Source organism: Balaenoptera musculus, chromosome 10, assembly GCF_009873245.2.
Source record: "Balaenoptera musculus isolate JJ_BM4_2016_0621 chromosome 10, mBalMus1.pri.v3, whole genome shotgun sequence".
Lineage (NCBI taxonomy): Eukaryota > Metazoa > Chordata > Mammalia > Artiodactyla > Balaenopteridae > Balaenoptera > Balaenoptera musculus.
In genome coordinates, this window is record NC_045794.1 from 94223759 (window position 1) to 94238671 (window position 14913).

Genomic DNA, 14913 nt, shown 5'->3' on the forward strand with positions numbered 1-14913 from the left:
CTGCTGCCCCCCACCCAGTGACAGGGATGCTGTGACCCTCAAGCTAGGCTTTGTGCTGGTTCCTTTTGAGTTTTCTGGTTATAAGGGAGCTTGAGAACATGGAAAGAGCCGCTGGCTTGAAGGCATGACACCTAGATTCAAGTCTGAATTGTCTCACTAATTTACTATGTGACCTCTGGGCACACCTGAGGGTCCCTAGAGCCTGCGGCTGGGCAGAGCTGGGCCTGCTCCAGGGGCTTGGCATGGGGATGGCAGTGGCTGGAGCTGGGTGAACTGGCTTCCTCCTTATCTGGGGTGTCACCTGTCACTCGGGTGGACACCAGTATGGCTCTTGGGGTGGAAACTCCTGCTTGCAGGAGCCCCGTTCCTTGAGTGTAAACAAGGATAGTAGAATATGCCTTACTGGGCAGTCGTGAGGAATAAATGAGATGCTCAGTTATTTATTTCTCCCCCATGCTTGGAATTCATAAGCTCTTCTGTATCCTTGTTTCCTAGTAGTTACTAAATGAATGCTTGTCCCTGAAAAGATAAGTCCATGTCCTAACCCCTGGAACTTATCAGTGTGACGTTTGGGAAAAGATGTGAGTTAAGGATCTCGAGATGAGTGCACCCTGGATTATCCAGGTGGCCCCTAAATCCAATGACAAGTGTCCTTAGACACAGAGACACACAGGGAGGAGGGGGCCACATGAAGACAGGCAGAGATTAGAGTGATGCAGCCGCAAGCTAAGAAACGCCTGGAGCCACCAGAAGCTATGAGAGGCGAGGAAGTGCTCTCCCCTAGAGCTGACACCTTGATTTTGGACTTTTCACCTCCAGAACTGTGAGAATAAGTTTCTGTTTTAGCTACCAACTTTGTGGTAATTTGCTGCAGCAGCTCTAGGAGTCTAATACAATGCCTGCTGTGTATCAGGCACATTATAGGATTTTATGCACAGAAGGTTGTATCCTTTTTCCTACAAGTGAGCCAGCCAGGCACTGCTAGGTGAGAGGGAAAAGGAAGTGGGTAAAAAACAAAACCCCTAGAAAACAAATAACAATTTAATTTTTCAGTTAAAAAGAAAAAAAGCCCCTGTCCTCATGGGACTTAAATTCTAATGAGTGGAGACAGGTGGTAAAGCATGTATAGTATGTTGGACGGCAAGGTATCTTGTGCAGAAAAATCAAGGGTAGGAGTTACCCTTTTGAATTGGATGGTCAGAAGAGATCACACTAATTGGTGTCATTTGGTCAGAGACATGAAGGGGGCAAGGAGGCCACGTTGCAGATACCTGAAGAAAGCGTTAGGAAGAGGAAACTGCAAGTGCAAAGTCCCTGAGGTCGGAGCATGTTTTGTATGTTGAGAGAATGTAGTGTAAAGGCCAGCTGGAGCAGGGCTAGCAAGGGCGAGGGAGGAAGAGGCCAGAGACCAGTGACGCTCCCGATCATGTGGAGTCATATAGGCCTTGTCGAGACTATAAAGGCTGTGACTAAGTCTGAGTTAGGAGGCCATTCTCCACCAGGGAGGTTACACAACTTGTCCAAGTTCCCAGAGCTAAAGAGGAGCCAGGACAGAACCCAGGTCAGCCCAGTTCTAAAGCCTGTGCTGTCTCTGGGATGCCATCCTTCCTCCAGAAGGAAGGAAAACCAAAAGCAGCCTCTTAGTTAATATGTAATAAGTCCAAACATTCATAGAGCTCTTGGTAGCTTTCCAGGCACTTCATCTGTTACCTTGCTGGAGTCTAACGAGTGGCAGCATTGGTATCCTGCCAAGCATTTGGATTGCCAGGCCAGTGCCAGCCAGGCCTTACTGCACCCCCCACCCCCAGTGCCTGTGTACACCCTGGTTCCCTGGCCTTGTTAAGAATGGCCCATGCAGTACCATCTCTTCTGTACCCACAACCAGTCCTGACATTTGGCAATGGTGACTCATAGGATATAGACCCACCTGAGCACCCCTGGTGTTAACTTGTTTTGATTTCACCACCAGAGTCTCATAGTTCATGTCAGAGTCTCCCGTCTCCATCACTAAAATTATGCCAGGTCAAGGTGTGTTGTGTCTGACCCAGTCCCTCAGCAGTCCTCTTTTTTTTTTTTTTTTTTCCTGCTTCTTAACAGTAAATTTTATTATTTTATTTTATTTTATTTTATTTTTAGGTTTTGGCGGAAATATTTTATGTGCATTTTGTTAATAAACAAAATATAACATGCATTCACTTTTTTATTTTCCACACACACACACTGCATTTTATTTTTACAAGAGATAAACTGACACCAAGCATTGTAAATGGATGACCACAACAAAAGCAACAATGATTGCAATTACCAAACACGAAACACACTCATACTATGTCATATATTGACATTCAGTCCAGTAATCCTCCACTGTAACAGCTCCTTTACTTTGCGGTGAAAATTGATTTGTATATTTTTTGCCTCTGAGTCCTTGTGGGATTTTTTTTTTTTATTCAAACAGAAAGTCACAAAAATTATAATCATCCTCATCAGTTCACTCAATCCCATGTAATTAATTGTTTTTTCATCTTGATCTTTTGTTAGCACTTTTATGAATTCATCAGTTTTCCATTAGAGTTCTGAAAATGCTTATTCGTTCAGTTCAGCAGTATAGTCACTGCACTTGTCAGAATCTTTTCCGTGAATTCCTTAAGATGAAACCCTTTTATAGGAACATTTTTGCAAAAGCATCAGAGTACACCCAGAACTGTCTGTAAATGACAAAAGACTTAAAAATGACCATGGTTAAAGATTTGATGAAAGTTCATAATAATGCAATTGACAAGGAAATTCAGTTATTTCTGAGATATACATTTTAAAGTAATAGCTAGAATTATGACTTATAACATTATACCAGAACATATAAGATTTTTAGAAATTTCATGTAATGTCTGAAACATTTATATTAACATATTTCCATACAAATAACCCAAAGAAAGTTTAGTATTAGTTGTTTTTTTTGTTTGTTTGTTTTTTTATACTGCAGGTTCTTATTAGTCATCAATTTTATACACATCAGCCTCAGCACTCTTCTTACCAGTAGATGGGCCATTTGAGGAGCTCAAGGTCACACAGAGCCAGTGTGTGAGAGCCTGGCTTGGGCCGGTTCCCAGTGTCTTGGCCCATGTCCCGCGGCAGTGCTGGGCAGCCGGCAGCCCTTGTGAGGGGGCAGGCACAGCTGAACTCCGCCTGGTACCGCTTGAGGAACGCAGGGCTTTAAGCAGCTGCAGCCAGCTCGTAGGGTTTTTATTCCAGCTTGCCTGGAGTGGAAGAAGCAGGTTCATAATCCTCCCACGCATAAAGGGAGTGAGGGTTTTATTAGCAGGGAATGGGGGGCTCTGGTGGTGCCAGTTACCAAAAGTTCCTGCACCGGCAAGAGAAGGCAGCACAGCAAAGTGTGTGGCTCAGGCTTGGCCAGACCTGGGTTTGAATCCCGACTCCACATACTAGCTGTGTAACCATTGGCCAAGTTACTTAGCTTTTCAATGCCTCACTTTCCTCATCTATAAAATGGGGGTAGCACTTCACTTGATTAAATTGTATAAAGTACTTAGCACAGCACCTGGCCGTAGTGTGTGATTAGCGAATGAAGTCCATTATTATTAGCTGGCCATGACCTTGGAAATCACAGTCATAGATTATATGGATCAGCAAGGCTACTTCCTGGTGGAGCTGGGACTCAGAGCCTGCAGACTCACCCAGGGGCTTTCTCTACTCCCTGCTCGTTGGTGGACCCAAGGCAAGTCTGTGTAGGGACAGTGTAGAGACCAGTTCACAGAGAGGCTGAGGCACTTTTCTAGAGTAGCCCAGCTGTAGAGGAGCTGGGGCTCGTGCAGAGTGGTGGCAGCAGGGGTGGAGAGAGGCTGGAGAATTCAAGAGCCATTTGGGAGGTTACAGAGGGCAGGACTTGGCAGTTGGCCAGATAGGCAGGGGCAGGGGCCGGGAGATGCCCAGTCTTCTGGCTTTTGCAGCTGCGGAGACAGTGGAACCACGATTGAGATGGGGGTGGGGGGGTGGGCAGGTTTGAAACAGGAAGCATGTGAAGGTGGGTAGAGAACTTGGTTCAGACATGAGTTCAAGGACCCTGTGAGACATCCAGGTGGAGATGCCCAGGGTGTAAGACTTGGGCAGAGGCAGTGAACAGCTGGGGCCGGAACCCTGCTCTTCAGACCCCAAGGCTGGAGCTGGTTCCTCGCCACACAGACCAGCCTCTGGTGGTCTTGGCTTCCTTTCCACAGTGTGGACTGGACTGCACGCCCAAATGGGGCTTCTCTTCCCGGAATGGCCTTGGCCTTCGGTGGATACTGACCACCTCATTTCTCATCTGCAAAATGAGGCAGTGAGACCTGCTGTTGTCCGAAGGCTGCAGCCCTGCAGTTCTAGAATTCTGGGTAACATTCTAGGATTAAATGGGTCAGGAGCCCCCATGAATACCTGAGAAAAGGGAGGCAGCAGTTGGGAGCAATGGCCTTTGCAATAAAGAGAATTAGTTGAATGAATGAATGAGTGAATGAATGATGAAGGCACGAGGAAGTGAGTCAACGGGGTTCATCAAATGAAACGATATAAGTGTATCAATAAGTGATGGTGTGCCTTAAATCCTTTCTAGAAGGCAGATGCATAGAGTGAATAAATGATGAATGTATTCACTCTCTTCAGCAAATGAAGAGTGTGGGTGTGCTGCACTGGCTTTTCCTCCCGATGGCCTTTCATCCCCGTGCCCACCTGCCCTGCACACTGGAGAGGGGCCGGCCTGGGCTGTTGCTTGGGGTCAGGAGCCAGGCTGTGGTGTGGGGGAAGTGCATCAGGAAGAGGTCGAGAGGGAGGCAGGGGGCGGCCAATTTGTAGATCCAAAGCCTGACCAGCAATTTTCCTGATGTTTTCGAGAAGGAGGCGGGTACGGGAAGCAGCAAGTCATCCCGGTTCCCGTGGCTCCACATTCCTGTCAAACCTGCAGCTGAAAAATCCAGCTTTCCGTATTCCTGGCCCCGCCCTTGATTAAGGTACCCTCCTCCTGTTCCCACCCCCACTCCCATTCCTCTCCCTGGGGCTGGTGGACCTGGAGGGTGGCCTTCTCCACTCTCTGATCAGACAGGGGGCCTAGATACAAGTCCTGACACTGCCCTCTTAGAAGCTGGGAGATTTCAGGCAGGTTGCTTAACTTCTCTGGGCCTCTGCTTCCTCATCCATCAAATGGAGTGAGTAGTTCTTCCCCACCTGCCTCCCTGGGCCCCTCTGAGCCTCAGTATATAAAGCTGTCGAGTATGATACAAGTGTTTGCTGTTACTCTCACCCGTCCCAGTTGTGTTGTATTGTGTCACCTGGAGATGAGGTTCGCCCTTGCTAACCTCTCTCTGTTCTATTTACCGGGAAAACAACTCACTCAGAGCTTCTGCAGGAAAGTCTCACGTTCTGTTTCAAATGGGAAGAGCTGCCTTGCTCACAGTTCCGTGTAGACAGACAGGTAGGTGGGAGACAAACAGTCCTTTTCTAGTGTCTGACAGCCTTGGCAGGTGGTCTGACCTTCTGGCTGACCGAAATCTCTCCAGCCTGACAGCCCCTTCCTTGTCACTTGGTCCTCAGAGGAGAGGTGACCTTCCTGGGTTAGGGAGGCTCAGAAACCATTTCCCACCCTGCCTGCTTTTGACTTGCAGATCTGGCCGGGTTGATACTGAGGGGTAGTTGAGAGGGCTCCAGCCCCCAGGACCTCAACTGTAACACCAGTCACCTCTAAAGAGTCCAAGCATAAACAGGGGCTGGCTTTGCAGACCCAGCTCTAAATCAGGCCCCTCTGGCCTCCCTCTCCCTCCTTCCTGCCAAATTTCTGCCCCTGAGCCCCACTGCAGAGCCACAGGAACCCAACTTAGGCCCTAGAACATTCCATCTGCACCCAAGCACCAACCCTGTAGGGCTTCCAGTACTAGTCCTGTTTATTGCTGTTGGAAGTGAGCTGGGAGTGAAACAGGAGGGAAGGGGGCAGGGCACAACCTTTGAAAGAATGACATAGCCCGAGGACATGACATAAACTGATCAAAACCAAATGGGTCCAAGATGGCAGACAAGTCAACTTCCACTAGACCTTGAGCCTCAGTATATACTCACTGTAACACATCAGCAAGCTAAATGACACATCCACAGGCGCCATGGCAGTTCCAAGACCAGCAATAAAGATCAAAAAGTGGGCAGTGGCCCACTTCCTGGAAATCCCCACCCCTTCCCTCAAAATAGCTGGAATATTCCTCTCACTCATTAGCCTATGAAATTACCCACCCCTATGAAATCTGACAACCCCATACCCTGGTGCCTTTCTCACCTTCTGAGATGGCCCACACCCTGTGGAGTGTGTTTCTCTCTAAGTAAATCCACTTCTTACCCATCACTTTGTCTCTCACTGAACTCTTTCTGCGATGAGACATCAAGAACCTGAGCTTCATTAAGTCCTGAAACCAGGTGTGTGATCTCAGTTGGAAGACTGTGGGTTTGGGCTGGGTTTGAGTCCCGGCCGCGTGGGTTCAAGTCCCAATCTGAGGTGCACGGTTTCAGGAGCATTGCTGCCAGGGCTGCCAGGGGCTGCAGACATGGGGCACCTGGGAGGTTCTTGCTCACCAAGCTCACAGGTACATAGCAGTGAATGAACTTATAGTGAAAACTAGGTATGCAGGGGTGAACCAGACATGATGCTGGCCTCAGTGCACCAGCGGCACATCCTTGTGGTGAAAGTTCTTTGTGAAGTCAGAAAGAGCCAGACGGTGTCCTGACCAGATTTTGACAGCTGTGTGGCTTCGAGTGGGCTTTACCCTCTCAGAGTCTTATCCTCATTAGTAAACAGGGATCATGTGAAGCTCACAGAGTTGTGTGAAATCGGAGGTAATGCACATCAACAAGAAAAACACCACATGGGAATTCCCTGTACATCCACTGGTTAGGACTCTGCGCTTCCACTGCAGGGGGCACAGGTTCGACCCCTGGTCGGGGAACTAAGATCCCACATGCTGCGTGGTGCAGCCAAAATTTAAAAAAAGAAAGAAAGAAGAAAACACCACACACACACACACACACACACACACACACACACAAACACACACACAAAATGTCTAGCATACGGTTAGTGTCAGTAAAGGTTATCTATCAGTACTTTTTTTTTTTAACATCTTCATTGGAATATAACTGCTTTACAATGGTGTGTTAGTTTCTGCTTTATAACAAAGTGAATCAGCTATACATATACATTTTTAAAATAGATTTTTTAAAATATTTATTTATTTATTTATTTAGGCTGCATTGGGTCTTCGTTGTGGCACACGGGCTCCTCGTTGCGGTGTGTGGGATCTCTAGTTGTGGCGCATGGGCTCTAGAGCGCGCAGGCTCAGTAGTTGTGGTGTGCAGGTTTAGTTTGCCCTGTGACACATGGGATCTTAGTTCCCCGACTGGGGAACAAACCCAAGTACCCTGCATTGGAAGGCAGATTCTTAACCATTGGACCACCAGGAAAGTCCCAAGCCATCAATATTCCTAAGGATCGGGGACTTCCTGGTGGCGCAGTGATTAAAATCCGCCTGCCAATGCAGGGGACATGGGTTCAAGCCCTGGTCTGGGAAGATCCCACGTACTGCGGAGCAACTAAGCCCGTGCGCCACAACTACTGAGCTTGTGCTCTAGAGCCCGCGAGCCACAACTGCTGAACCCACGTGCCACAACTACTGAAGCTCGTGAACCTAGAGCCCATCCTCCTCAACAAAAGAAGCCACCGCAATGAGAAGCCTTGAGAAGCCCACGCACCGCAACGAAGAGTAACCCCTGCTCACCACAACTAGAGAAAGCCTGCATGTAACAACGAAGACCCAACACAGCCATAAATAAATAAATAAATAAATAAATAAGTAAAATATTCTTAAGGATCGGATCTCACAGTCTAATGGGGAGAGACACATATGCACAAATAAATGTCACACAATGTGAGCCACTGTTCAAATGCCGTTTCCTCCACACAGCCTTCAGGGATATACCCTCAGTCCCCGGACGGGAGATGAGAGGCTCCTTGTGGAAGCGCTATAGCACTTTGTCCATCTCTATATCACCTCCCTTGTCTTGTCTCTCTGTGACTGTTTATTGTGATTGTTTACATGTCTGTCTCCCACACTGGCCTGCCAGTCCCTCCAGGGTAGGCATGTGGAAATTCCTCTCTGAAATTGGCAAGGATTCCCCTCTAGTTTCCATCTAATTCAAGGGTGGGAATCTGTAAGAAGACCTGGAGTTGTGGCTTCCATCTGGGCCTATCAGGGAAGGCTTCAGGGAGGAGGTGATGTCTGGGCTGGGCCTTGAAGCCTGTGCAGGATTTGGAACATCAGCAATACGTGTTTCAGAGGAAGCCAAAAGGGGCGGGGACAGCGTGGCAGGCTGAGGCCTCCCAAGCATCCTGTAGCACGGAGAGTGAGGGGCTGGGTATGGGGTTCAGCCCCAGCTCCCCCTCTAACTGCCTCTACCACCCTGGGCAAACACCTCCCCTCCTTGGCTCCAGTCTCCTGTATACTGAGGGGCTTTGCTAAATACTCTTTGCTACTTTGCTAATACAAAGCAAATTAGCAAATACTAAGCAAATTTGCTAATACAAATTAGCAAATACTTTGCTAATACAAAGGGTCCTTTCCAGCCTGGATATTTCAGTGGCTTCTTTGACCTGCCTCCCCTCCGGGGACAGACCCAGAAGGCAAAGTAGGAGTATTTCCCAGCTCAGAGAGAACCCTCCCAGTGACGGGCAGCACATGGTCCTCTCTGCTCTGGAGGGTTTAATTGGAGAGTTGTTTCATTTTGGGGTAAGGATTCAAACTTACTTGCCCAATCCCAGACAGATTTTCCAGAATGTATATACAGTATGTGGGGAACAGTAGGGTCTGTGGAGAATGGCTTGGAATAGCTGCCTATCCTCAGACATCGCTGGGATTCCAGGAAACCAAGGCTCATCCCGGCGGGCTGGGACGGGGGCGCAGGATGCTGTCTTGGCATGCTCAGGGCATGCCTGTGGCGAAGCGAGGACCAGGAGAGCTGCGAAACCTCCCACATGCCTCCAGGCCCCAGCTTCCGAGGTCCCACAATGTCCCCATTGTCCGCAGGGCCCTTCTCCCCCGGGGAGCAGCTCAGAGCCAAGGGCCTGGGTAGGGCCCTGAGAGTAAAGCACAGTGGTCAGACCCACATGGATCTTGGAGTCAGAGAAGCTTAGAAAAATGAAATCCTGGAATTAGAAGCGCACAGGTACTGAGGCTCCAAGCTGTCCAGACTGGAAGGACGGCCCACTTCCTAAAGTCCTGCTCCCTCACCTGTTATTTTTTTCATTATGAAGTTATACTTGCTCTACCTGACTTACCTGGATTTCTTGTCTTCCAGTGATCTGCTGTGGCCCTCTGTGTGAGCAAATTTCCTCTTGCTCATTTGGGGCTGCTTTTGTTTTAAAATTAGAGCCCCCTTCGCTTCTAGCACTGTTAATTAAACTGCAAACGATGTGTTGGTATGAGAAAGTTCATTTGTTTTTTCAAGTGACTGGTTAAGATTATGATCAGAGCAAGAGTCTAAAATTAATCAGCAGCAAATATTGGATGATTCCACTTATAGGAGGTGCCTAGAGGAGTCGAATACACAGAAAGCAGAATAGTGGTTCCCAGGGGTGGGGCAGGGGTGGCAGGCAGGTACTGGGTGTGAGTGCTAATGGGTACAGACTTTGGGGGGGAATGAAAATATTCTAAATAAAATAATGGTTGCACAACCCTGTGAATATACTAAAAACCACTGAATTGTTCACAAGAGTGAACTTTATGGTATGTGAATTATATCTCAAAACTGTTATTTTAAAAAGTTACGCCTGCTGTTGTTACAAATTTGGACCATAATGACTTGTAAAAAGTGAGTCTGGGACTTCCCTGGTGGTGCAGTGGTTAAGAATCCACCTGCCAATGCAGGGGACACGGGTTCGAGCCCTGGTCCGGGAAGATCCCACATGCCACGGAGCAACTAAGCCCGTGCGCCACAACTACTGAGCCTGTGCTCTAGAGCCCGTGAGCTACAACTACTGATGCCCTCTCACCTAGAGCTCGTGCTCCGCAACAAGAGAAGCCACCACAATGAGAAGCACGTGCACCGCAGGGAAGAGTAGCCCACTCTCGCCGCAACTAGAGAAAGCCAGCGTGCAGCAACGAAGACCCAACGCAGCCAAAAATAAATAAATACATAAGTTTATTAAAAAAAAAAAAAGTGAGTCTGCCACACCCCCATCTCACTCCCAAAGTGAATCATTGACAGCATTTGGGTAGATTTTGTCCTTTCTTTGTGATGTTTTAAAATTCCATATATCTGCACATGTAAATGTTTATATACATAAGTGTATATGATATATATGCTATATATATATAAATTTTGTTTTGCAAAAATGGAATCCTAGTATATCTGTTCTTTTACAGCTTGCTTTTTTCACTTCTTTTGAGGATATATTTCCATGACACTTGTTAAAAAAAATTTTATTGAAGTATGGTTGATTTACAATGTTGTGTTAATTTCTGCTGTATGGCACAGTGGCTCAGTTATACTTATATATATATCCTTTTTTTTCATATTATTTTCCATTATGGTTTATCACAGGATATTAAATATAGTTTCCTGTGCTATACAGTAGGACCTTGTTGTTTCCAGGACATTTTTTTTTTGTGGCCACACCGTGGGGCATGTGGGATCCTAATTCCCCGACCAGAACCTGTGCCCCCTGCAATGGGAGCGTGGAGTCTCAACCACTGGACTGCCAGGGAAATCCCCCAGGATGCTCTTTTTAACAGCTGGTGGTTTTCTGTTTTCCAGCTGTATTGAAACTTAATTATGCTGTCCCTCATGAACATTTAGGTTGTTCCCAGTGCTTTGCTGTTAGCGAACAATGACCATCTTTGTATGTGCATCTTGGGGCCCCTGGGATAGTATTTCTGGAGGATAGAGTCCTAGAAACAGGCTTGCTGCATCATAAGGTGGGCAAAGGCCCACCTTTTATAGATGTTGACATTGAACCTTTGACAGGTGACATATTTATCCAGGGTCTCCCAGCAAGTCAGTGGCAAAGAGAGTAGGTGGTGAGTGAAATGGGGCCAGCCAGGCATCACCTCCCACTCCCAGGAACGCACAGACACAGGTGGACTTCTGGCTCTGAGAGAGAAGTAACCCCCCAGCCCCCTCTTCTGAGCAGGCGCAGAGTCAGGTGGGGACTCAGCAGCCAGAGATTCCCAGAGGCAATGATGACATTCTTTTCCCCCTCAGCCTCTCCAGGTCCCCACCATGGCCGTTCCTCTCCCTTTCATCCTTCTGAAATTTACCTTGAGATCTGTGTGTGAAAATAAGTGTAAGCTGTAAGTGCTGGTCATTTCATTCACTCAGCCATTCCCACCAGTGCTCATTCGACATCAGCTTCTCCCCCCCCTCCCCCCCCCACCCCGTGGGGTTTTTTTTCATTCTGCCTTTGCATCTCCCTCCATCACAGCTCTCCTGCAAAGCAAGCTGGCAGGAAGAATGGGAAGTGGAAAGTACGGCACCCTTTCCCAGACTGGTCAGGGCCCTCCTCTGGACGCCTGTTCTTCCTTGGGGCTTCTTTTTCCTTTGCCCCTTATCATTCTGGATGAAGAGTAGCCACTAGCCTGTCTCATTCACCACACTAGCCAGCACTTCCCTGCCAGGATCCTGCCTCGTGCTATTACTGGGAATAAATTAGAAGGATTCAAACTACCTGCAATGACATCTCTCACTGGCTCGCATCCGACTTGCTTTCTTGGCGGATGGGTGTCATTCAGCTCAAATGTCCCCACCACAAAGAGGCCTTCCCTGGAAGCCCCGTCTGTTCCCATGGTTCTCTGTCACAGTGTCTTACTTTATTTTCTTCCAAGCCCGTTTCACCATCTGAAATGATCTTCGTTGCTTTATTTGTTCCCTGCCTGTCTTCTCCACTAGAATGTTAGTTCCATGAGGGCAGGGATCCTGTCTTGTTCACCCCATCTACCCTGGAGCTCCCCAGCCAAGGAGCAGGTACTTGGTCAATATTTGTTGAATCCATGTTTGAATATAAATGCATGCACAAGGTCTGGAAGGTTCAACTTCATACTGACAACCATGGGACTTCCCTGGTTGTCCAGTGGTTAAGACTCCGTGCTCCCAATGCAGGGGGCCCGGATTCGATCCCTGGTCAGGGAACTAGATCCCACGTGCATGCTGCAACTAGAGACCCTAAGCAGCCAAATAAATAATAAATAAATAAATATTAAAAAAACAAAAACAAAAAACTGACAAGCGTGGCTACATCTTAGGAGGGGACTGGGGTTGAGGGAGACAGTCAAGTAGGAACTTTAGCTTTATTTTATTTTAAAGTTTTTGATAGGGAGAGTGTATTTACTTCTTAACTGATAGTTAAAAAATAAATACACCAAATGAAGGGCCCAAAGCCCTTAGTCCTAATCCTGATATTTTGGTATGATTTTGGGCTGGTGACCTGACTTGCATAGCTGTCTGTAGCTTCTGACCTCACCTGTAAACACAGTCCCAACCTCCCACCTGAACCCTGGATTTACAGTCTGCACGGCATTTTTCCATTCATTATCTCACCGGATTACCCACAACCTTGGGACGCAGGCAAGGCAAACATTATTATCCCAATTTTATAGGGTAAGAAATTAGGGTTCATAGGGGTGGAGTTGTCTGGCCTGTGGTCACACAGCTATGGTCATGCAGGCCCTTACCTCCTATCATGATGAGCTGTTATCATGGCAAAGGGATCAAGGTCAGATCTGAAACTGTCTTCAGGGACCTGAAGGGAGCCCCTTAGGCTGGTGAGGGGAGGAATATAATCCCTCCTGGGCTTTTTTTTTTTTTTTTTTTTTTTAATTTATTTATCTTATTATTTTTATTTTTGGCTGTGTTGGGTCTTCGTTTCTGTGCGAGGGCTTTCTCTAGTTGCGGCGAGCGGGGGCCACTCTTCATTGCGGTGCGCGGGCCTCTCACTGTCGTGGCCTCTCTTGTTGCGGAGCACAGGCTCCAGACGCGCAGGCTCAGTAGCTGTGGCTCACGGGCCCAGTTGCTCCGCGGCATGTGGGATCTTCCCAGACCAGGGCTCGAACCCGTGTCCCCTGCATTGGCAGGCAGATCCTCAACCACTGCACCACCAGGGAAGCCCCCCTCCTGGGCTTTAATAAAGAGTACTGGCGGTCTTTGGAGGCTGAGGTGGGTGTGGTATCAGGGTCCTGAGCCCAAGTCCCTGATTTAATGAGAGTTTCTTAGAGTTGCTTTCCCACAGGGACAGGGCCGGAGGTGGCAGCGAAGGGTTGGTGAGGGGCCAAGGGGGCTGGCCAGGCAGCCTGGCTCATGGCAGCCCTTTCCTAGGTAACCTGAAAGTCGGCGTTCTGGGCCAAGATGGTGGCCTCCCAGCTGTGGACAGATCCAGGGTGAGGCTGCCCCAGGCTGGTAAGCTGGGGTCCCCTGGGTCATAATAATTGTATTCCGAGCTGGGACTCAGTGAACCTTTGAGGAGGTGGGATTCCCCAAGTTGGCCTCTTTCCTCCATAATTTACTCACAAAGGTCCAAGGGACAAGCTGGGTACAAAATGTTTTCAATCCATTTTATCACATGTTTACCAGGCACCAGGTATCAATAGTTAGAATTTATGAGTGATGACTAATCGTGAGGCACATCTTACTCCTCTCAGCCACTTTGTAAAGCAGGAATTATCCCCATTATTAAGATGTGGAAACTGAGGTTCATGGAGGCACACGGCTGAGTGAGTGGGAAAAGCCAGGATTCGAGCCTGGGTTGACACACCCCTGTTCTTTCCATTCCTCCAAGGGCTGACGGCTGACAGAGATGACTAGGCTTCTGCTCCTTCCTTTGGGGGGTGGTGCGACGGATCATCCCAGCTAACTATTGCTCTGGTCAGAGTGATGTCACTGCCACGGCAGCCTAGTGGAAGCTGATTCATCTGCTGGAGGGCAGGAGAAGCCTCTGGGGAGGGTGGCTAACCCAGGTCTGGATGGGGGAGCAGGAGAATGAGGCTGCAGAGGTTCCAAGGCCAGACACCCAATGTCACATTAGACAAGGGCCTGCTTCCCATAGGTCCTTCCCATGGGACCCCAACCCCCCCCCCCCGCCCCCCCGCCAACCCTAGTCAGGATGCCCCGGTGGGGAGGGGTGAGACTCCTGACCCTACACAGGGGGTGAGGAAAACTCTGCAGGACTCCTTGTCAGGCTCAATACATCACTGAGTGGACAGGTGGACCACTGTGGTGGTGGCGGTGGGGGGTCCCATGGGAAGGACCCCGGGGTCCCATGGGTGGGAGCATGGAGTCTCCCGGTCAGGCTCTGGGGGGAGGGGAAGGTGGCAGACAGAACTACCTGGAGGCCAAGGGTGTTTGGGAGTGGTGAGACAGGGTGAATGAAGCTAGTGGACATCTGGGGGTGCTTTGGGGTCTGCAGGGGAACTGCCTGATTGGCCGGGGGTGGGGAGAATGCCTCTGCAAAGTTTCAGGCCAGGGGAATGTGGGGGATTTGCAGGTCCTTAGAGTGGGAAGCACTCAGGATGGGAGCAAGAGGAGAGTTCCCGGTGGGCAGCCTGGTGGAGGTAGAGGAAGAAGTCACTGTGGGGAGGGGCTAGTTTGCGGTGGGTGAGGGGTTCAGGGGCCATCCCAGAGTTCTCTGAGGGGTCCACGGCGGGGGGTGGGAAGGGGTGAACGGGATCGCCGAGGAGAGGGGCGGTGGGGTGCTGGGCCCGTGAGGAGGGGTCGGGGGGGTCGGGGGGGGGTCCGCGTCTGTGGGGCGGAGCCGCCGCTGGGTGGGGCGCCAGGCCGCCGCCCCCTCCCCGCTCCCCCGCGGCGGCGGGCGGGGACCGAGGCCAGCGGGACGCCCGCGCCCGCGGC